Here is a 23,171-nt window from a genome sequence, read left to right on the forward strand (position 1 = left end):
CTTTAAAGAATTTTTAAATTTTCATCTTGATTTTATTAACTCCAAAATTATTCCAAAGAAGGTTGTTTAATTTCCATGTATTTGTATAGTTTTCAGTGTTCCTTTTTGAGTTGACTTCTAGTTGTATTTGTATTCTACTCTAGTCTAAGAAGACACTTGAAATGATTTCAATTTCTTTTCTTTTTTCTTTTTTTGACAGTGTCTCACTCTGTCACTTAGGGTGGAGTGCAGTTGCACAATCTCAGCTCACTGCAACTTCCACCTCCTGAGTTAGTTCAAATGATTCTCATGCCTCATCCTCCTGAGTAGCCTGGATTACAGGCATGCACCACCACACCCAGCTATTTTTTTTTTTTTTTTCAGTAGAGCCATCGTTTCACTATGTTTGTCAGGCTGCTCTGAAACTCATGGCCTCAAGGCATCTGCCCACCTCAGCCTCTCAAAGTGCTGAAATTACAGGCAAGAGCCACTGCTCCTGGCCATAATTTCAATTGTCAAAAATTTACTGAGACTTGTTTTGTTTCCTATCATATGGTCTAGCTTGCAGAATGTTCAATGTGCTGATGCAAAGAATGTGTATTCTGCAATTCTTGGGTAGGACATTCTGTTTATACCTGTTAGATCCGTTTGTTCTAGAGTATACTTTAAATTTGTTGTTTCTTTTTTGACTTCCATTTCTTAGATATAGTAGTAATTGCTTAATGAATCTGGGAGCTCTAGTGTTACATGTATATAAATTTAGGGTTGTAATATCCTTTTGAATTTATCCTTTTAAAATTATATTATAATTATCTTTGTATTTTTCTGTATTATTGTTGTTGCTTTAGTCTGTTTTATCTGATATAATAATAGCCATTCCTGCTTGCTGTTGCCTTCCATTTTTGTAAAATATCTTGTTCAACCACTTTAACTATAGTTTATATGAATACTGACATATTAGGTAAGTACCTCGAAGACAGCAAATGTTTGATTTGTGTTTTTCTTTAATTCATCGTGCTAATTTATATCTTTTAAGTGGAACATTTAAGTTAATTACATTCAGTGTTAATATTGAGATGTAAGGTACTATTTCAGTCATCATGTTAATTGTTACTAAGATACTTTGTTTTCCTCATCGTGTTGTTGTTTTATAAGCTTTGGGGTGTTTAATCTGTTCAAGAGATTATATCGTGATTCATTTTAACCTTTTGTTTCAAGACTTAGAATTCCTTTAGCATTTCTTATAGGGCTGGTCTGGTAGTGACAAATGCCCAAAGTGATTTTATTCCTCCTTCATTTATGAAACTTAGTTTTTGTCTCATGCGTCCGTGTGAAGAGACCACCAAACAGGCTTTGTGTGAACAACATGGCTGTTTATTTCACCTGGGTACAGGTGGGCTGAGTCCGAAAAGAGAGTGGTGGGACCATCATCAGTTCTTACAGGTTTTGGGATAGGCTGTGGAGTTAGGAGCAATGTTTTGCAGGCAGAGGGTGGATCTCACAAAGTGCATTCTCAAGGGTGGGGAGAATTACAAAGAACCTTCTTAAGGGTGGGGGAGATTACAAAGAACCTTCTTAAGGGTGGGGGAAAAACGAATCACAATGGAGGAATGTCATCATCTAAGGCTATTTTCACTTATTTTGTGGATCTTCAGTTGCTTCAGGCCATCTGGATGTATATATGCAGGTCACAGGGGATATGACGGCTTAGCTTGGGCTCAGAGACCTGACAGTTTTTTGGGCTACAAAATTTTTGGCTGACATTTATTCTGTTTAAGGAGATAAAACACAGGACCTCATGTGCTCTGGCTGGCCAGATTTCTGCTAAAAAGTCTTCTTTCAGTCTGGTATGCTTTCCTTATAGGTTATCGGATGCTTTTGCCTTAGTGCTCTTACAGTTCTTTGCTTCATGTTGACTTTAGGTAACCCAGTGACTATATACTTTGGTACATTTTGTGTTGAATCTCCCAGGAGTTCTTTGAACTTCTTGCATTTGGATGTCTAAATCTCTAGCAAGACCAGGGAAGTTTTCCTCAATTATTCCCTCAAATGAGTTTTCCAAAATTTTACATTCTCTTCTCCCTCAGGAACATGAGTTATTTTTAGGTTTCATCATTTTACATAATCCCGTGTTTCTTAGAAACTCTGTTTATTTCTTTTGTTTTCCCTTTCTTTACTTTTGTCTTTCTGGGTTAATGCAAAAGCATTGTCTTCAATCTCTGAAAATCTTCCTTCTACTTTTTCTAGTTTATTGTCAAAAATTTCTGCTGCACTTTTGAATTCCCTAAGTGTGTCATTCATTTCCAGAGGTTTGATTACTTTTTCTTTAGGATATCTATCTCTTTAGAAAATGTTTATTTACTTCCTAAATTATTTTTTAAATTTATTTATGTTGATTTTCACCTTTCTTTGGTATATCCTTGAGTATCTTGATAATCAACCTTATGAATTTTTTGTCTCGTGTTTTAAAAAGTTTATCATTCTTTGGATTCATTTCTGAAGAGCTAGTGTGATTTTTTTGTGGTGGGGGGTGTTAGAGAACTCTGTTTTGTCATATTACTAGAATTATGTTTCTGGCCCTTCTCATTTGGGAGACTATTTCTTCTAATTATTCTTGAGTTTATTTTTAATTTGGATTTTTAAAAAATCTATGTTTTCTCTTTAGAACGTGACTTTAATGTATATATTTTACTGTAGCCTATTTTGGCTTTTGATTGTTTCAGGGGTGAAGACTGTATGAGTTCCTTGGTTATAGACAGTCTGTATTAGTCAGAGTTCTCTAGAGGGACACAACTGATAGGATAGATGTATATATGAAAGAGAGTTTATTAAGGAGTATTGACTCACACAATCACAAGGTGAAGTTTCACAATAAGCCATCTGCAAGCTGAGGGGCAGGAAAGTCAGTGGGAATCCCAAAACTCAAAAGTAGGGAAGCAGAGAATTCAGCCTTTAGTTTGTGGCCAAAGGCCTGAGAGTCCCTGGCAAACCACTGGTGTAAGTCCAAGAGTCCAAAAGCTACCCACCCAAATTGAGACGGGGTCCACTTCTCCTAGCCCACTGGCTCAAATGTTAATCTCCTTTGGCGACAACTTCACAGATACACTAAGGAACAATATCTTACATCCTTCAATACAATCAATTCGACATTCAATATTAAATATCACAGAGTCTTTGCATAATGGCTTTCTCAGATACTACTTGTAGCAGCAATGTGCTCAGTGTATGAGGAAGTTCTTGGTCCCCTATCAGACTGGAATGGCAGAAGTCTCTTATGCGCTTAGTGTGTGATGAAGTTCTCGGTCCCTATAGGGTTGGAATGGCGGAAGTCTCTTGAAGCTTATGTCACTCCTCCGTTTTATGCACTTTTTAAATACTGCTTTTTCTAAGTATTTTATTTATTGGGTTGAATAGTTCAAGCTTCAAGCCAGAGGGGAGATGTTGCTGAGTAGAAACCAGCTTTAGCTAAAAAAGGTGAGTAAATGTAATACCTAATGGTGGGCAGAGGTCCCACCTTGACAGAGCTGACTAGAAGAGCTCTCATGAAATGCACTGAAGACTTATCAGGGGGAAGTGTTGGAGCCACCTTATCGCATCTGCCTGGCCAGCAGGAAAGCAACCCATCTCTCACACTCCTGACTCTGCATCTGGTTGTTCATATCAGAAAAGCATCCCTTTTTATCTGCAGGAATGTTGATGTTTCAAATAGACAGGACTTGGGTGTTTACCTGTCATCCAAGCCTGAACCTGAAGGTTTCTTCTCCTGTGGGGATGCAGTCACACTTAACTGTTTCAAAAGGCTGACTACAGACACACCAATGCTGAGCCCCTAAGGGAGAAGCCCCAGCTGTGTCTTCAGTGTTGGATGAAAGGGAAAAGAAATCTCCAAGACCATTCATGAGCACCAAGGCTACCAGACTCTTGAGTTAGAGCTAAAGACTTTTCACAGTGAGCTCAACATGGCAAATGTGCCTCTTCTGAAAGAAACTTCCCATCAGCAGAAATATGTGCAACTTTTTTGTACCTGATTGCCATTTGTATGTCTTCTTTTGAAAAAATGTCTACTCAGGCCACTTGCCCATTTTTTAATCAGATTATTTTTGATCCTGTAGAGTTTCTTAAGCTGCTTTTAAGATCCTATTATTAATCTTCTTCAGATGGACAGTTTGCAAATTTTTTCCCACTCGGTGGGCTTTATCTTCACGTTGTTGATTACTTCCTTTGTTGTGCAGAAACTTTCTAACTACATGTGATCCTATTTTTTTTAATAGTGTCATAGTTTTAGGTATTAAATTTAAGTCTTTAACATTTTGAATTGATTTTTGTATGTCACAAGAGATAGGGGTCTGGTTTCATTCTTTTCCATAATGATATCCAGTTTTCCCAGCATCATTTATTGAAGAGACTATCTTCTTCCCAATGTATATTCTTGACATCTTTGTTGAAAATGAGTTTATTGTAGATGCATGAATATTCTTCTTCTGGGTTCTTTACTCTGTTGCTTTGGTCTGTGTATCACTTTTTATGACATTTCTGTGCTTCTTTGATTACTATAGCTGTGTAGTATAATTTGAAGTCAGGAATGAGATTCCTCCAGTTTTGTTCTTTTTGCTCAAGATGGCTTTGCCTGAGTCTTTTGTGGAAACATATAAATGTTAAGACTGTGTTTGTGTGTTTTTAATTTTTTTTTTCCTATGAGGATTGTCATTGTTATATTAACAGGGATTGCACTGAATCTTGATTGTTTTGGGTTGTATGGACATTTTAAACGTGAGTTATTTCATTCCAGGAAGATGGGATATCTTTTTTATTTTTTCTGTCCTCTCCAGATTCTTGAATCAATGATTTATAGTTTTTAGTATAGACATCAATCAATTCTTTCATTATATTAATTTCAAGATATTTTATAACATTCATAGTATGGTATATGGGATTACTGTTTTGATTTCTTTTTCAGCCTCTTTGCTGTTGGTATATAAAATTGTTAATGATAGTTGTAAGCTAGATTTTGTATCTTGCAAAATTACTACATTTGTTTATCGGTTCTAGTAGTTTTAATGTTTAGGTTTTTTCTAATAGAAGATCGTATTATTCACACACACACACAAAATAATGATTTGATTTCTTTCTTTCCAATTTGGATGCCCTTTATCTGATTCCTCCATTTAGGACTTTCAATGCTATGCTGAATTATAGTCATGAAAGTGGACATTCTTGTTTTCCAGACCTTAAAGGAAAGGCTGGAGTTTTATCCAATTAATATGATACTAGCTGTTGGTCTGTAACATATGGCTTTTATTGTGTAGAGATATTTTGCTTCTACACTTAGCTTTTGAGAGTTCTTATCAAGAAGAGGTGTTGAATTTTATCAAATCCTTTTTTAGCCTCAATTGAAACTATCATGTGGATTTTGTCCCTTTTTAAAATATAATGTGTGTCACATTTATTGATTTGCGTATGTTTAAACATCTTGCATCTCTGGGGAAAAATCTCAATATGTCATAATCAATGACCTTTTTAATGTGTTGGTGATTTTTTTTGTTATTACTTTTTGACAATCTTTACATCAATGTTCATAAAAAATATTGGCCTGTAGTTTTCACTTTCGAAGTGTCTTCATCTGGTTTTGGAATCAGCATAATATTAGACTCATACAATAATGTATTTTATTTAAATTTTTTCTACTTGTTTGATGTAGGTGACTTGGATTGTGAACTTTCTCATTAGTACAGCTTTTGCTGTATTTCATAGGCTTGGGGATGTGGTGTTTCCATTATTTGTTTCAGGAAGTTTTTTAATTTCCTTTTCAATTTACTCATTAACTCATTGGTCATTCAGGAGCATGTGGTTCAATTTCTATGTATTTGTATAGTTTCAAAATTTCTCTTGTTATTGATTTCTAGTTTTATTTAACTGCTTTCAGAGAAGATGCTTGATGTAATTTCAGTGTTTTTTTAATTTTTCAAGATTTTTTTTGTGGATAACATATGGTGTATGGGATAGCCTTGAGAATGATTCATGTGCTGAGAAGAAGAATGTGTATGCTGCAGTTGTTGGAGTAAATGTTCTGTAAATATCCATTACGTTCATTTGGTCTGGAGTATAGATTAAATCTATAGTTTATTTTTGGATTTTCTATCTCCATAATCTCACCAAAGCTGAAAGTGAATTGCTGAAGTCTCCAGTTGTTATTGTATTGGAGTCTGTCTTTCTCTTTGTCTCTGTTAATATTTGCTTTTTAAATCAGGTATTCTAATATTGGGTGCATATATATTTACAATTTTTATCCTGTACAATTGATGCATTTACCATTATATAATGACCTTATTTGTACATTTTTGAAATTTCTGTCCTGAAATCTATTTAATCTAAGTATGACCATTGCTACTTAAAAAAAATCCATTTGCATGTAATTTCTTTTTTCTGTCTCTTTATTTTCAGTTTGCATTTGTCTTTATAGGTGAATAGTGTTTCTTGCAGGCAACAGATTTTTGGATTTTTTAAAAGCCTTTCATTCACTTTATTTGTTTTCATTGAGGATTTAGTTGATTCACATTTATTGTTATTGTTAAAAAGTAAGGACTTACTCGTCATTTTGCAATGTTTTTCTGATTGTTTTGTGGTCTTATGTTCCTCCTTTTCTTTCTTTCTGTGTTCTTTTTAGTAAAGGAAAGATGATTTTCTCTTTCCTTGCTTTTTGATTTTATGTGTCTGTTGTATGTTTTTGATTTGAGGTTACCATGTGGCTTTCAAATAAAATATAGTAACCCATTATTTTAAGCTGATGACTATTCAGCACTGATTGAATAAACAAACAAGCAAAGAGAAAACTAATACATTATTTATACTTTAACTTTTTTCACCCCGATTTTTAACTTTTGTTGTCTGTATTTATTTCTTATTATAGGGTCCATGTCTTGAAAAGTTGTTGTGGCTATTACTTTTGATAGACTAATCTATTAGTCTTTTTACTCAAGATATGGGTAGTTTATGCACCACAATTAGGGTGTTATACTATTCTTTGTTTTTCTTTGTTCTTACTATTATCAGAGAGTTGTGTACCTTCAGATGACTTTCTGTCATTCATTGATGTCTTTTCTTTCAGACCGAATAATTTTCTTTAGCATTTCTTGTATGTCAAGTACTCTGTTGAAGAAATCCTTCAGCTTTTGTTAGTCTGGGTAAGCCTTTATTTCTCTTACTTGCTTGAAGGACATTTTTGCTGGATGTACTATTCTAGGATTAAAGTTCTTTCCACTTTCTTTACTTTAAATATGTCATGCCATTCTCTCCTGACCTCTAAGGCTTCCACTGAGAATTCTGCTGCCGGATATATTGGATTTCTATTACATGCCATTTCTTTCTTTTCTCTTGCTGCCTTTAGGATTATTTATTCATCCTCGTCTTTTTGGAGTTTTATTATTAAATGTCTTGAGGTCTTGAGGGGTGTTATATTTGCTTAGGGTGTTCTTTAGTATGTCAATTCATTTTTCAGTTCCAGAATTTCGGCTTGATTTTTTAAATTATATTAATCTCACTGCTAAATGTATCTTTCAGGCTTCTGAATTCTTTCTCTGTGTTTTCTTGAATTTTGTTGAATTTCTTCAAAACAGCTATTTTTGAATATTCTGTCTGAAAGTTCACATGCTTCTGTTTCTCCATGTCCATGATTGGTCCTTCATGCTTTATTTAGGTTTTTTATTTATTTTTTATTGGTGAGAGCATGTTATTCTGTATGGTCTTGATCCTTTTGGATGTTTTTCAGTATTGAAGCATTGAAGAGTTAGGTATTAATTTTAGTCTTCACATTCTGGACGTTTTAGACCTGTCTTTCTTAGGAAGACTTTCCAGATATTCATAGGGACTTGAGTGTTGTGATCCAAGTTTTTGATCACTGCAGTCATACCTACATTAGGGACATCCCAATCTCTGCACTGCTATGATTCTTGCAGACTAATAGAGGTATTGCCTTGGTAGTCTTGGGTACAATTCAGATGAATTACCTGGATTACCAGGTAGAAACTCTTTATTTCTTCCTTTTTATTCCCCCCCCGCCCCAAATAAGCAGTCACTCTTTCTATACTGAACTGCCTAAAGCTGGGCAAGGGATAACACAAGCACCCTTATGGCAATTATCACGTAGACTGTGCTGGATCAGACCGCAGTTGTGTTCTTCCCTTCATGGTGGCAAATTCTCCCTGGTATTTGGTAGATCCAGAGATGTCATTTGAGAGCCAGGTCCTGAATTTGGAAATGATAGGAATCTACCTGGTGCTCTGTTCTACTGCTGCCGAGCAGGCATCCAAGCCACAAGCAGAGTTGTTTTTTTTTTTTCCATTCTTATATTCCTTTTTCATTAGCAGAGTAGTCTCTCCCCATGGCCACCACCATCCTAGGCTCATTGTGAGTACTGCTTGGCACTACAAGTGTTCGTTTAAGACCCAAGCATTCTTCTTTAGCCAGGTTATCATGAATGCTTCCAAGCCTGGGGCTGTCCCTTCAGGCCAGTGGTATCTTCTCTGGCACAGGACAGGTCTAGAAGTTCTATCTAAGACCCAACACTTTGAATGGGGATCCCCAAGAGCCTGCTTGACTTTCTACCCCACTTTGTCCAGGCTACTTCTTATGGTGTAGGACCAAGTCCTCTTCAATTTTCTGTTTGCATTTGTTAAATGGAAGGAATGTTTCACTGTAGCCACCAGAGCTTGGAATGTGCTGGGTCACACTTAAAGCCAGTATGTCTTAGAGTCTTACTCAAAGCCTATAGCGAGTACTGCATGAGTACCAATGCTGATTATTCAGAGCACAAACCTGTTAGTAGGTGGTGAATCCTGCCTAGACTGACTCCTTTCCTTAAAGGCAGTGGATGGATACCCTTCTGGACCAGGGTGTGTCATTTGGGAGCTAGGTCCTGGAATGGGGGCCTCAAAATTCTCCCTGGTGCTCTATCGTACTGTAAGTGAGTTTGTATCAGAGTTGCAAGCAAAGTTATATTTCCTCTTCCCTCTCCTGTCCTCAAGGGCAAGGAAGGATTCTCTCAGAGGTGTGAGCTCTGCTGCCTGCAAATGGTGGAAGGGTGATGCAAGCACTCTTTGGCTGCCTGGACTGGTGTTTCACTAATCTGCATGCCCCCACGCCTACTGGTTTCAAGCCTTGCCCAGCACCAGGAATTGCCCATGTATTACGGTCCTTGTGGCCCATTTATTTGTTTTGTATCGTGCACTTTTACTTAATTCATGTATTTGTTCTAAGAGCTTTTTTGGTGGAGTCTTTGGGGTGTTATATAAACAAGGTCTTGTCATCTGCAAACACAGATAGTTTTATTTATATTTTTCATATTTTGATATCTTTTATTTCCCAATTACTTTGACTGGTGCTTCCAGTACTATACTGAATAGAGGTGGTAAGAGTTGGCATTCTTGTCTTGTTCCTGATCATGGAGAAAAAGATTTCTATATGATGTTACCTCTGAGCTTGTCAGGAAAGCCTTTTATTATGTTGAGGTACATTTCTTCATACTTAATTAGTTTAGAATTCTAATCAGAAAGGGATGCTGAAGTTTTCTAAATACTTTCAATCATAAAATACCCTCCAAAGCCTAAGCAATATTGAGAAAAAACACAAGAATGTAGGAATCACACTATTGATTTTAGAATGTTATAAAGCTAGAGTATAAAAACAGTATGATACTTATAGTTTCACAGCAGGCTATATATGCATATATGTCTACATATGCATATATGCATATATATCTACGTATGTATATATGCATATATGTCTACGTATGTATATATGCATATATGTATACATATGCACATATGTGTATATATACATATATATGTGTGTATATATATGTCAGATGAGAAAATCTTGAAATAAACCCATAGATACAAGACTAGTTTTTGGCAAGCATTCCAAGAACATATAATGGGTTGGGAAAACTGGATATCCACATGTAGAATAATTAAACCACATTCTTGGCTTACACCATATGGAAAAATCTCTAAATGGATTAGGGACTTAAATGTAAGGTATGAAACTGTAAAACTAGAAGAAAATATAATGTTAAAGTTTCTTCATAATAGTGATGGACTGTGATTTTTTTCCATACAACTCTAAAAGCATAGGGAACAAAAAGGAAAATAGACAAATGGAATTGCATCAAATTTTAAAGCTCCTGCACAGCAAAGAAAACAATCAATAGATTAAAGAGGCAACTCATAGAGAGGGACAAATTATTTGGTAGTCATGTATCTGATGATATGTTAATATCCAATATGTATAAGAAATATGAGCAACTCAATTGCAAGTAAACAAATAACCTGATTTAAAAAATAGTCAAAGGACCTGCATAGACATTTCTCAAAAGAAGGCTTATGGCCAACAGATATATAAAAAAATGCTAAACAACACTAATCACCAGCAAAATGCCAATCAAAATCATAGTAAAATATCACCTTACAACTGTTAATCTGGGTATTATCTAAAAGACAAAATATATTTGTTGACAAGAATGTGCAGAAAAGGGAATTTTTGTGCATTTTTAGAAGGGAGTACAAATTGGAGCAGTCATGGTGTAAAAGAGTATGGAGATTCTTCAAAAAAATAAAAATAAAACTACTATGATGCAGCAATATCCCTTTGGAGAAAAAAATTAAAAGAAATAAAATCAAATTGTAAAAGAGATATTTGCACATACATGTTTACTGATGCATTATTCACAATAGCCAAGATATGGAATTGACCTATGTTTCCATTGATGGATACATGTATAAAGAAAATTACACACATACTAAAATAGTTTTGGGTCTTAAAAAAGAAGGAAACACTGTCACTTGTGGCAATATGAATGAACCTGGAGAGCATTATGCTAAGTGAAATAAGCCAGGCACAGAAAAACAAATACTGTACGCTGTCACTTATATGTGGAAGCAAAACAGAATCAAATATATAGAAGCAAAGAGTAGAATAGTGGTTGTGACGAGTGGGGAGATGGGGAAATGGGAAGGTACTGATCAAAGGGAACAACATTTCAACTAGGCAAGCTTAATGAATGCATGTAATATACAGCCTGCTGACTCTAATTAATACTGAACTGGTTATTGGAAATTTGCTAAGACAGTAGTTTTAAGAGTTCTCACCATACACACACAGAGAAAAGATATGAGGTAATGGATATATTAATTAGCTTCAATTGTACTAATAATTTCACAATGTTCTCATATATCAAAACATTACATTATATACTGTCACTGTAAATATGTACATTTATTTTGTCAACTATACTTCAATAATGCTAGAAAAATGTATTATAAATGTGATTAAGTTTCTGACTGAATTTGGAAAAAGAAAGTTAAATTTAATGCAAAACCAAAATTAATTAAAATTAGCAATTACACAACCTTCTTTCCAGATATCCACGGGGGCATCTTCCTCATTTCTTTCAAGTTTTTACTTAAATATCACCACTTAAAAAAGACTTTTCTACCTCTTTATTTAAAAGTTACATCTAGGCCTCTACCTGTACCTTTCTATTTCAATGCCCTACCCGATTTTTCATATTCTTTGTTTCATTTATCACCTTTACTTATTTAACATATTTGTTGTACATATTTTTTTCCTCAGATTTAATGGTCAGGCAAACTGACTCTCCTTTTTCATGGAGAGGGACGAGATCACAGTGCAGAAAATGTATTGAAAAATACTATGGTTGTCACAGTCAAATAGACATGGGCACAAATAAGCACAATGAAATAGTTAAATAACCAATATTAAGGAATATTCAGGCTATACATAGGCATCATGCATTATCTCACCAGCTGTTCGTCTAGTACAGATGACTTACAGAGGAAGTCAAGGTAACGTAAAAGTTATTCCAAGGTCAGTGATCTCTCTAACAATGCCAATATTGTAGAAAAAGAGTCTGGTATACTATCTACCCTTACTATCTATTATAACTGATATCAGCATTAGATATACAATGTAACGCTTTGTAAAGGCAGGCAGAAAATAAAAGTAAGTTGAAAGATCAACCTTCTCTCTCGGTAACACAGGATCAGAAGAACAGCTTAGAAGTACATAGGTGTTTTTAACAAAACAGAACCAGAGAACCCCTAGACAATAGTATCTCTCCTAGAAAAAAGAAAAAAAAAAAAAAAAAGGAAGGATATCAGTACGCTATTTTTGAAAATGAAGTCTGTTAAAAATATCTTCTGTTCTCTGTTCTCCCAGTGTATAACTCATGAGTGTGTAAGAATTTGTAGTTTATATTTAATAAAACTTGTTCTATATAAAGTCTTATTGTATTCTGGAATAAAGTTATAGAGTGTAGTTCAGGGCTGTGAAGTGGTGAGGAGTTAATAGTGTTAATTGTTAGAGAAAACAATTTACTTAATTTTAAATATATATTCTTAAATTTAGAAACTTAATCAAAAGATGGTTTCTGTGGGTCACTTTGAACTAAAAATTAAATATTTATTACTAAAAATAAATGTATAATACTGAAATCTCATTTAAATTTATATTTTGAAAGCATAGAGATTAAAGATGATTCTCCAATTAAGGTTTTCAAGAAGAATATGAATCATTACTCTCAATGTGTAGTTCAATCACATGAGCAAATTAGATTTTTCAAAAATAAACAATATGAGAGCCTGCGATCCTTAAAAGTATTCTGTTAAGTTATAGTCAAGACAATGACATATAATTGAATCAAATTAAGGTGTTAAAATGTGTGTATATCTATGCATTTTTAATGTAGTTTTAACAAATACATGGAGAAAATGATGCTTGCCTTTAAGGAATTTAAACTTGATAACATGTTAAGCTGTTATAGGAGCTTTTATACAATAGATTTTATGTAGTAAGGGACATTGTAGTAGAAAGTAAGCTTGCTTTATTAGAAGAAAGAAAATTAAATTTATTATGTGAGCTAGATCTTGACATATAAGATGGATTTCAATAGTTACAGAAATTGTAAAAATATGTATTCCAAGAAAGACTGATATAAGAAATCCTGACACCAAGACCACTCTGAGGCTAGGAAGTATGTATATGGTAGTTGATGTGTAGTTCAATTGGACTAAAGTTCTCTCTTATTTTTATTCTTTTCTTTATTACTACTATTATGATAATCATTTTGATTACCTAAAATGGGAAGACAAATCTGGGAAGGATATTTGAGTTGAACATAGTAATGGAAGGAGCTCAAATTTTAATCTTTAGCTTATGCTGAGCTCATAATTTTCAGCAGTAGCTGATATTCACAAAAGTGTCTATAAATGAATCTAGTGCATCATTGAACATAAGAAATTAGAAATGTGTAAATTATTATAATATCCACACAATTATAATAGTCATATTAAAATAGAAGCATTGAAGCTCATATTACTTAATCAAGACATATATACCAAAAATAACTTCCTTAAATAGAATATAATTTTTATAGAAATTAAATAATCTCAAAGTATAATAAAATTAGATTTAAGAAAATGGTAAATTCATGATACCATGGCAGATATTGTTTAAATTATTATTTAAGGCAACATTCATTATTTATGCTTTATATAAAATATGTATAGAGCTATATATTTATATAATTTATTGATACCAGTGTATACAGATGCTTTTATTCTGTAAAGCAATAATGCTCTTATTTAAAATTATTAAAATGTTTAAGATGACTGATTAGAAGCATTTCAAGTACATCTTATCCACTTAGAAAAACCTTAGTAATGTATAAACAATATAATACTTTGTATACATTATCCAATAAGAAACATGGCAGTTTAACAGAAAAAGAACAGGAAACTTCAAAAACTAGGAAGAAAAGAAACAGGCAATTGATGTGACTGGAATTGGCTGGGAATTCAAAGTGACTTCCCAGTACAGATGAGAATGTGTGAATGTTTTTCTGCAGTCCACTTTTCCACTGGAGAATAAGGCCATCCAGGCCATAGGATAGCATCTTGACACTCCTAATTCCTGAATCTTAGGGAACAGCCAAGAAACTGTGAGAATAAACTTCTCCAGGGAGAGAAATCACTCTGGGTCCCATGCAGTTTCTGAAACCTAACTGGCTATAGCAAGGTGTCATCCTTATTCCTACACTTAGCAGGCTGTGTGCAGTCCTGGGAACCTGCACTAGTCCCATGCATTAGGGAAACAGGCTGCTTATTGTGGAACCAAGGCATGAGTTGGAGGTGGTTTTCACAACCAGAACTGAGAAGTAAACATAGTGTAGGCTACAGTCATCAGTGCTGGAAGTGGGCATTGCCCCCAGGACATAAGACAGACAAGAGTTGCTGTGAATGTTTGGTCTTAAGCTGGATGGGGACTCACACAGCCTGGGCCTGAGTTTCAGGCTAGATGTAATCTCCTGGGTCTGACAGGCTAGACAGGTCAGCTACAGTAGCCAAGATGGATTTGGACTGGAATGTGAAAAGGACACAAGTCCTCCATCTGCCAGTAAGATCTGTGACCACTGGGATTAGTCCCACCCTTCCTGTGGCAGGACCTTAGCACAGATGTGGTCACCCTGCACCCAAGCATTCTGCCAGACAAAGCTGGTGGAGGCATTTGCATCTGGGGCCACTGAGTAAAAGCTTACTTCACCTATCTCTACCAGGCTTTGCCTCCTCCCATGAAACAGAGTGTAAGATCCAGGGCCCTGGGGGCTCTGCAACCCAATTCACCGCCTGGATCACTGGAGTACTCTTCCCAGAGAACTGATATTGACCATAAACACTCTACCACTATCAACTCAGTTTATCTCTAACTGCAAGCAATAGCTACTGGCCTGGAGGCTGACCACACAGCCTATTGAACCACAGACAACGCAAGGTTCAGTGCTTAGGAACCAAAATAACATTTTACCACCACTGCAACCACCATTGAACATGACATGCTATCTGCCCAAGAGCTTGGATACCTGGAATCACCCATACAGGTGCCAGCATGTGTTGGCCCAAGGCCAACTGGTAGGGAGTCTTCTGGTAGGATTAGTGATGGAGGTAGAACTGGTTTTATGAGTTTTAAATTTTGATGGATTAGTGGTGGTGGTTAATTTTAATAATATAGGGAGTTGGGTGATTTTTGAGGGAGAGGGACGAGGGTTAATTCGAGGGGATTCTATTGGTGCTGGTGCTTTGTATGACTATGGATGTTGATTAGTGGTGGTTATTGGTTGAACATTATTTGTTGGTGTTTATATTGTAATTGAGATTACTCAAGGTAAATAGGTTATGTTATTAGGAATAGGGTTAGGATAAGGGGATAAGGAAAGAGAGGAAGTAAAATTTGATTATACCTTTTTGGGTGGTTGTGGTGATGGAAGTGATAATGTGGATGTGTGAAATTGTTTTAGGCATAGATTTTTCTAGTCAGATTAAGTCTAGTAAAAGGGAAGTTAGATTTTCGCTTATAAGTAGGTTTTGGTAGGGGGTTATGCAGTGGATTGTAGTGGGAAAATATCCTAGTATATTGGAGAATTTAAATATGTGTGATGAAGTATGTATTTTGAGTTCATTGATTGTAAGGGTAAGATCTAGGGCTACTAGGAAGCCTAGGGCGGTTACATATAGAGCTAAGAGCTTTAGGTGGTGAGGTATAGTTGATTGGGGGAGCACGGTAGGAGAGATACTATTGGTGATAAGAAATCCTGTGAATAGACTGCCGATTGTGAGGCATTTGATTGGGTTTAATAGGGTTGGGTTATTTTTGTTAATGTTGATTGAGATTAGGAAGCGAGGTTGTCCTGTTAGGGTGAGGAGAATAGTGCGAGTACTGTAGGCACTTGTTAGGGAAGTGGCAATGAGTGTGATAGATAGGGCTCAGGTGTTGGTATACGACATGTTTGCAGTTTCGATCATAAGATCTTTGGAGTACAAGCCTGTGAGAAAAGGCATGCCTGTGAGTGCTAGGTTACCGATGGTTAGGGAAGTTGAAGTGAGGGGTATTGTTTTAAATAGTCCTCCTATTTTTCGGCTGTCTTGCTCATTGTTTAGGTTGTGGATGATAGATCTGGAGCAAATAAATAGTATGGCTTTGAAGAAGGCATGAGTGCAGATGTGTAGGAATGCTAGGTATGGTTGGTTGATGTCGATAGTGACTATTATTAGGCCTAGTTGACTTGAGGTAGAGAAGGCTACAATTTTTTTAACATCGTTTTGTGTTGGAGCACAGACTACTGTATATATGTTGATAAGGGCCTCTAGGCATAGTGTAAGGCTTTGAATTAATGCGTTATTTTCTATTGGGGGTAGAAGTGGATAAGTAGGAATAACCCAGCAACGACTATGGTGCTGGAGTGGAGTAAGGCTGAGACTGGGGTTGGGCCTTCCATGGCAGAGGGTAGTCAAGGGTGGAGGCCAAGTTGGGCTGATTTTCCTGCTGCTGCTAAGAGAAGGCCTATCAGTGGAAGGAGATTTGAGTTGGAGTCTAGGATAAATATTTGCTGAAAGTCCCATGAGTTATAATGTAGGAGAAATCATGTTATGGCCAGGATAAAGCCAATATTGCCAATGCGGTTATACAGGATTGCTTGGATAGCTGCTGTGTTAGCATCTGTTCGAGCGTGTCATCAGCTAATTAGTAGAAAGGATATAATTCTTACGCCTTCTCATCCAATGAAAAGTTGGAAGAGGTTGTTGGCAGTAACCAGAATTAATATAGTGGTGAGGAAGATGAGAAGATATTTTAAAAATTGCTTAATATTTGGATCTGAGTATATGTACCACAATGAGAATTCTATAATGGATCAGGTGATAAATAGTGCGATTGGGATGAATATTATGGAAAAATAGTCTAATTTGAAGCTTAGTGTTAGTTCTAATGTTTGGATTGTTGTCCAATGTCAGTTTGAGATGATTGTTTCTTGATCCAGGCGAATGTGTAGGGTCGTGGGAAGGAGGCTAGCAGTAAAAGCACACATTGTAGTTGTTTTTACGTAGTTAGGATGTAAGTGTTTTTTGTTGGGGTAAATAAAGGTAATGATAATTGGGAGAATTAGAGAGGTTAGGGTTATTATAGTAATGGAGGTGTACATGGTTATTACTTTTATTTGGAGTTGCACCAACATTTTTGGTTCCTAAGACCAATGGATAACTGTTATCCTTTAAAAGTTGAGAAAGCCTTTTTGTTAAGCAGTCCTTGAGAGGTTTCTCGGTAAATAAGAAGTAGTGGGCTTCTATGGTTAGATTCACAGTCTAATGTTTTAGTTAAACTGTATTTACAAGAGGTGAAGCCTAGAATAATACTAGTGTTGAGGGATAGGAGGAGAATGGGTGAAAAATGTATAAATATTAATGTGTTTCTCATGTAAAAGAGGGTTTTATATTAATAATATGATACGTAAGTATTCCTCATTGTGTTGTAGTAAATATATGGAGGGAGTAAGGGCTGTAATTAGTATGTTGAGTCCTGTGAGTACAATGGTAATATGTGATCAGGAAAATGAAGTTATTACTACGAGGAGTTCTCCTATTAGATTAATAGTGGGAGGTAAGGCAAAGTTAGTAAGATTTGCTGTAAATCGTCAGAGGGCTTTTAACGGAAGTAGGGTTTGAAGTCCTCGAGAAAGTATTATAATGTGGCTGTGATTCGTTCATAGTTTGAATTTGCTAGGCAGAATAGTATGGATGAAGTGAGTCCATGGGCGATTATAAGGATAGTTGCACCAGTGAAGCTTCAGGGGGTTTGAATGAGGGAAGCTATGATCACTAGAGCTATGTGGCTTATGGAGGAGTATGCGATAAGTGATTTCAGGTCCGTTTGTCGAAGACAGGTTGAGCTCGTTATGATTATGCCTCATAGAGATAGCATGAAGAATGGATAGGCTATATATTCTGTTAGGGGGTTGAGAATTAAGGTGAGTCGTATTATGCCATAGCAGCCTAGTTTTAAGAGTACTGCAGCAAGAACTATTGATCCTGCAATGGGGGCTTCAACATGGGCTTTAGGAAGTCATAAGTGTAGGCCGTACAGGGGTATTTTTACTATAAAGGCTATTGTACATGCTAGTCAAGTAAGGTTGTGGAATCAAGTGGTTGTTAGTTTTTGAGCCACGAGAGTTAGTAATGTAATGTTTAGTGAGTATAGGCTGTTATAGGTGTGGATTAATATGATGAGTAGGGGAAGAGAGCCAGCTAGTGTATAGAATAGAAAGTATGTGCTTGCGTTGAGGCGTTCTGTTTGGTTGCCTCATCGGGTGATAATAATTAGGGTAGGGATGAGGGTGGTTTCAAATAAAATGTAGAATATGATTAGTTCTGTGGCTATAAATGTTAGGAGTAGGGAAATTTGTAGGAGGACCATTATGGAAAGGTAGAGCTTTTTTCGTGAGGGGGATTCATTGTGCAGATAATACTGGCTTGCTATGGTTATGAGGGGTAAGAGTCAGTCAGTTAGTATCAGGAGGGGCGTTGTTAGCGGGTCAGAAGATAGATAGGTTGAATAGTTGAGATTGTTATTAGTTTGGTTGAAGAATAGTAGGGGAATAAAGCTAATTATTAGGCTATGTGTAGTTAAGTTAATTCAGATTATGTTGTTTTTGGAAAATAATGTTGTCGGTAGCAATATAATTGTAGGAATAGCTATTTTTAACACTGAAGTAAGCTTAGGTTGTGGATGTAATCTAGGCCTTATGTGTTAGAGATTGAGATTAATAAGGCAAGGCCTACTGCTGCTTCACAAGCAGCAAATACTAATAGGGCAATGGGTATAATATTAGCTAGGGGGATATGTATGTTTGAAGCTGTGAAGGTGCTTATGATAAAGAGTGATAATATTATTTCTTCTAGGCACAGTAGAGAGGATATTAGGTGTGAATGGTAGATTAATATGTCTAGGAGTGAAATGGTAAATGCTAGTGCAATATTTATATAGATAAGGAGCATTTGGTTAGTATGGTTATCATAATCTAATGAGTCAAAATCATTTGTTTTGTTTAAAGTACTTACCAATTCAGCTCAGTCTAGTCCCTTTTGAGTTCATTCATAGGCCAGGCTAAGAGTTAGAATAATAATTAATATGATGGATGACTTAATCATTATAGGGAGGTTTGTTGTTTGGAGGGCTCATGGTAGGGGTAGTAGTAAGGCAATCTCTAAATCAAATAGCAGGAAGGTGATGGCAACTAGAAAAAATTTTATGGAGAAAGGAATACGAGCAGAGTTTAGTGGGTCAAAACCGCATTCGCAAGGATTAGTTTTTTCTGTATAGGAATTGAGTTGAGACAGTCAGAATATGATGATTATCAGTAGTAGGGTTAGTAGAGTGTTAATTGTTAAAGCTAATAATATGTTAATTATTCTTTTTTGAATGCTGTCAAAACTAATTGATTGGAAGTCAATTGTACTAGTTATACTAAAAGAATAAGACCCTCATCAGTAGATAGAAATATAGAGGAAATATAGACAACATCTACAAAGTGTCAATACCAAGCGGCGGCTTTAAAGCCAAAATGGTGGTTTGATGTGAAATGATATACTCGTTGATGAATAAGACAGATAATAAGGAATGTAGATCCAATGATGATGTGAAGTCCGTGGAAGCCTGTAGCAACAAAGAATGTTGAACCATAGATACCGTCAGAAATAGTAAAGGGTGCTTCAAAGTATTCTGAGGTTTGTAGTAGGGTGAAATAGATGCCTAGTAGGATTGTAATAGATAGGGCTTGGATTATTTGTTTTTGATTATTTTCTATTAGGCTATGGTGGGCCCAGGTGATTGTAACTCCTGATGCGAGTAATACAGAGGTGTTTAAAAGAGGCACTTCTAGATGATCTAGGGAGTAATGCCTGTTGGTGGTCAGTGACCTCCTAGGTATGGGGTTGGGGTGAGGCTTGAATGGTAGAATGCTCAGAAGAAGCCGGTAAAGAAGAAAACTTCTGAGATAATAAACAATGCTATTCCGTAACGCAGGCTTTTTTGGACGGCTATTGTATGGTGGCCTTGATAGGTACTTTCTCGGACAATGTCTTGTCACCATTGCTATATAGTTAGTATGTTGGTTAGTAGACCTAGTGTTAGTAGAGTAGCGGAATAAAAGTGGAATCATATAATTAAGCCAGATGTTATCAGGAGGGCTGATAGGACTCCTGTTAATGGTCAGGGACTGGGTATAACTATGTGTTAAGCATGAGATTGGTGAGTCATTAAGTATTGTCATGTAGATAAAGACTGACTAAGAGTGTGAAAACATAGGCTTAGATCAGAGCGACTGCGATTTCTAGAATAGTTAATAGCACTAGGAGTACAAAGATTAGTGAGGCAGCGGGGAAGTTGATGGTTGATAGTACTAGTGTGGCATTTCCAATTAGGTGCATTAGTAGGTGGCCTGCTGCGATATTAGCGGTTAAGAGCACAGCTAAGGCTACTGGTTGAATAAATAAGCTAATGGTTTCAATGACTACTAGTATGGGAATAAGGGGTGTGGGTGTACCTTGTGGCAGAAAGTGAGCTAGAGAGCTTTTAGTTTTAAAGCAAAGATCTATAGTTAGTGTACCTGTTCATAGGGGAATTGCCATGGCTAGATTTATAGATAATTGGGTGGTGGGTGTAAATGAGTGAGGTGTAAGTCCGAGAAGGTTGGTTATGGAAATAAAAATAATTAGGGATATCAGTATTAGAGATCAGGCTTGTCCTTTGGTATTGCGAATTATTATTATTTGTTTTAGGATGAGTTGAACTAGGTTTTGTTGAATAGTAATTAATCAGTTGTTAATCAGGAATTTGGAGGTTGGAAATAGTAACATGGGAAATAGAATGATGGATACTACAGCAGGCTGACCTAGGATTGTTGGGGCTATGAATGGGGTAAATAAATTTTCGTTCATTTTAATTGTCAGGTGTTATTGTGGGTTTGTGTATTAGGGGGTTTGTGTGAGGGGGATAGATAGTAATTTGTGTTTAATAGTTTTAATTGTATGATGAGGTATAGTGTGGGGAGTATGGTTGTGATGACAGTGAATCGTGTGGATGTATCTAGTTGGGGCATTTCACTACAGAGAGGAATGCTTTTCTCAATCTTTAACTTAAAAGGTTAATGCTGGAATAGCTGTACAGTGGGTCTGTAAAAATTTTGAGGGGCCATGGGGGCCATTAGAAGTATAAAGTGGGAAGTGGTGTGTCTATTGGGTGAATACAGGTCCTATTTCAAAAATTTTTAGTGGAATTAATTCTGCGACAATAGGTATAAAGCTGTGGTTGGCGCCACAAATTTCTGAGCATTGTTCATAATAGACGCCTGGTCGTATAGCGGTAAATGTAGTCTGGTTTAAGCGCCCAGGAATTGCATCTATTTTTAGACCTAGTGTGGGGATGGTTCATGAGTGTAAGATGTCCTGAGATGTAATTATTATACGTATGGGAGCTTCAATTGGAAGGACTACTCCATTGTCAACTTCTAGGCCTCAAAGGTCCCCTGGATTTAAGAATAATGGGGGGAGTATATAAGAGTTAAAGATCAAGCCTCCATAGTCTGTGTACTCATAGGTTCAGTATCATTGATGTCCAATTGATTTGATAGTAAAACAGGGGTTGTTGATTTCATCTGTTAAATATGGGATGCGCAGGGATGGGAGAGCGACTAAGACTAGAATGATAGTGGGTAAGATCGTTCAAATGGTTTCTATTTCTTGGGCATCTGTGATGTTAGTGTTGGTTAGTTTTGTTGTGACTGTTGAGAATAGAACATATAAAACTAGAAAGCTGATCAAGGATATAAGAGCGTGGTCATGAAAGGCGATTAGTTCCTCTATAATAGAGGATGTGGCATCTTGTAAACCTAGTTGAACTGGGTGAGCCATATAAGGTATATAAGATTTAACCTATAATTTAGCTTTGAAAAAACTATGAAATAATTTTTCTAATACCTTATTGAAAAAGTTATAGAGGTTATAGGATTGGCTGGAAACCAGTTTTAGGAGGTTCAATTCCTTCCTTTTTTATCTAGTTTAATATAGGTTGCTTCTTCAAATGTATGGTAAGGCGGAGGGCAGCCATGTAATCACTCTAGGTTAGTAGGAGGTTGTTCGATCAATAAGACTTTACGTTTTGAGGCAAAGGCTTCCCAGGTTATGTAGACTATTAATATTACTGCTACTAGGGAGATGAAGGAGCCTATAGATGATAGAACATTTCACGCAGTGTAGGCATCAGGGTAGTCAGAATAGCGTCGGGATATTCCGGGTAAGCCGAGGAAGTGTTGTGGGAAGAAAGTTAAATTTACGCCTACAAATATAATGGCGAAGTGGGCCTTGGAGTAAGTTTGGTCTAGTGTGTAGCCTGAAAATAGAGGGAACCAGTGAATAAAACCTCCTATAATAGCGAATACAGCTCCCATTGACAAGACATAGTGGAAGTGGGCTACAACATAGTATGTGTCGTGTAGTACAATATCTAGGGATGAGTTTGCTTACACAATACCGGTTAAGCTTCCTATGGTGAAGAGAAAAATCAAACCTAGGGCTCAGAATATTGCAGGGGATCACTTGATATTACCTCCATGAAGTGTTGCGAGTCAGCTAAAGACTTTAACACCAGTAGGAATCACAATAATTATAGTGGCAGAAGTAAAGTAGGCTTGTGTATCTACGTCTATACCCACTGTAAATATGTGATGTGCTCATACAATAAAGCCTAGAAACCCAATTGATATTATAGCTCAAACTATGCCTATATACCTGAAGGGTTCTTTTTTTTCGGAATAGTATGTTACAATGTGAGAGATTATTCCGAATCCAGGTAAGATGAGGATATAAGCTTCAGGATGGCTGAAAAATCAAAATAAGTGTTGATATAAGATGGGATTCCCTCCCCCGGCAGGATCAAAGAAAGTGGTGTTGAGATTAGGGTCTGTTAGTAGTATGGTGATGCTGGCAGCTAATACTGGTAGAGATAGGAATAGTAGCATTGCTGTGATTAGGACAGATCAAATAAATAGGGGAGTTTGGTATTGAGATACTGCAGGAGGTTTTATGTTAATGATAGTAGAGATGAAATTGATGACTCCTAAAATAGAGGAAATGCCTGCTAGGTGAAGTGAAAAAATAGTTAGGTCTGCAGAGGCTCCTGGGTGAGAGAAATTTCCTGCTAAAGGAGGATAAACTGTTCAGCCTGTTCCAGCACCAGCTTCTATTATGGCGGATGCGAGTAGGAGTAGGAAGGATAGAGGAAGAAGTCAAAAGCTTACA

General features: G+C 36.3%; 1 long non-coding RNA gene and 3 pseudogenes across 2 annotated transcripts; all 4 read right to left on the bottom strand.

Annotated features, from left to right (window-relative positions):
- Window positions 1–4,116: 4,116 nt before the first annotated feature.
- On the bottom strand, window positions 4,117–23,171 carry LOC117083675. Its single transcript, XR_004437161.1, has 3 exons — window positions 22,988–23,171; window positions 14,794–14,796; window positions 4,117–4,127 (listed from the first exon to the last, which is right to left on the bottom strand). It is a non-coding gene; the product is annotated as an uncharacterized LOC117083675 (long non-coding RNA).
- On the bottom strand, window positions 15,094–17,105 carry LOC117083670 (annotated as a pseudogene). Its single transcript, XR_004437159.1, has one exon. The product of XR_004437159.1 is annotated as an NADH-ubiquinone oxidoreductase chain 5-like (transcript).
- On the bottom strand, window positions 19,493–20,828 carry LOC117083671 (annotated as a pseudogene).
- LOC117083672 lies at window positions 21,108–21,785 on the bottom strand (annotated as a pseudogene).

This window comes from Trachypithecus francoisi, unplaced genomic scaffold, assembly GCF_009764315.1.
Source record: "Trachypithecus francoisi isolate TF-2019V2 unplaced genomic scaffold, Tfra_2.0 Lachesis_group0, whole genome shotgun sequence".
Taxonomy (NCBI): Eukaryota; Metazoa; Chordata; class Mammalia; order Primates; family Cercopithecidae; genus Trachypithecus; species Trachypithecus francoisi.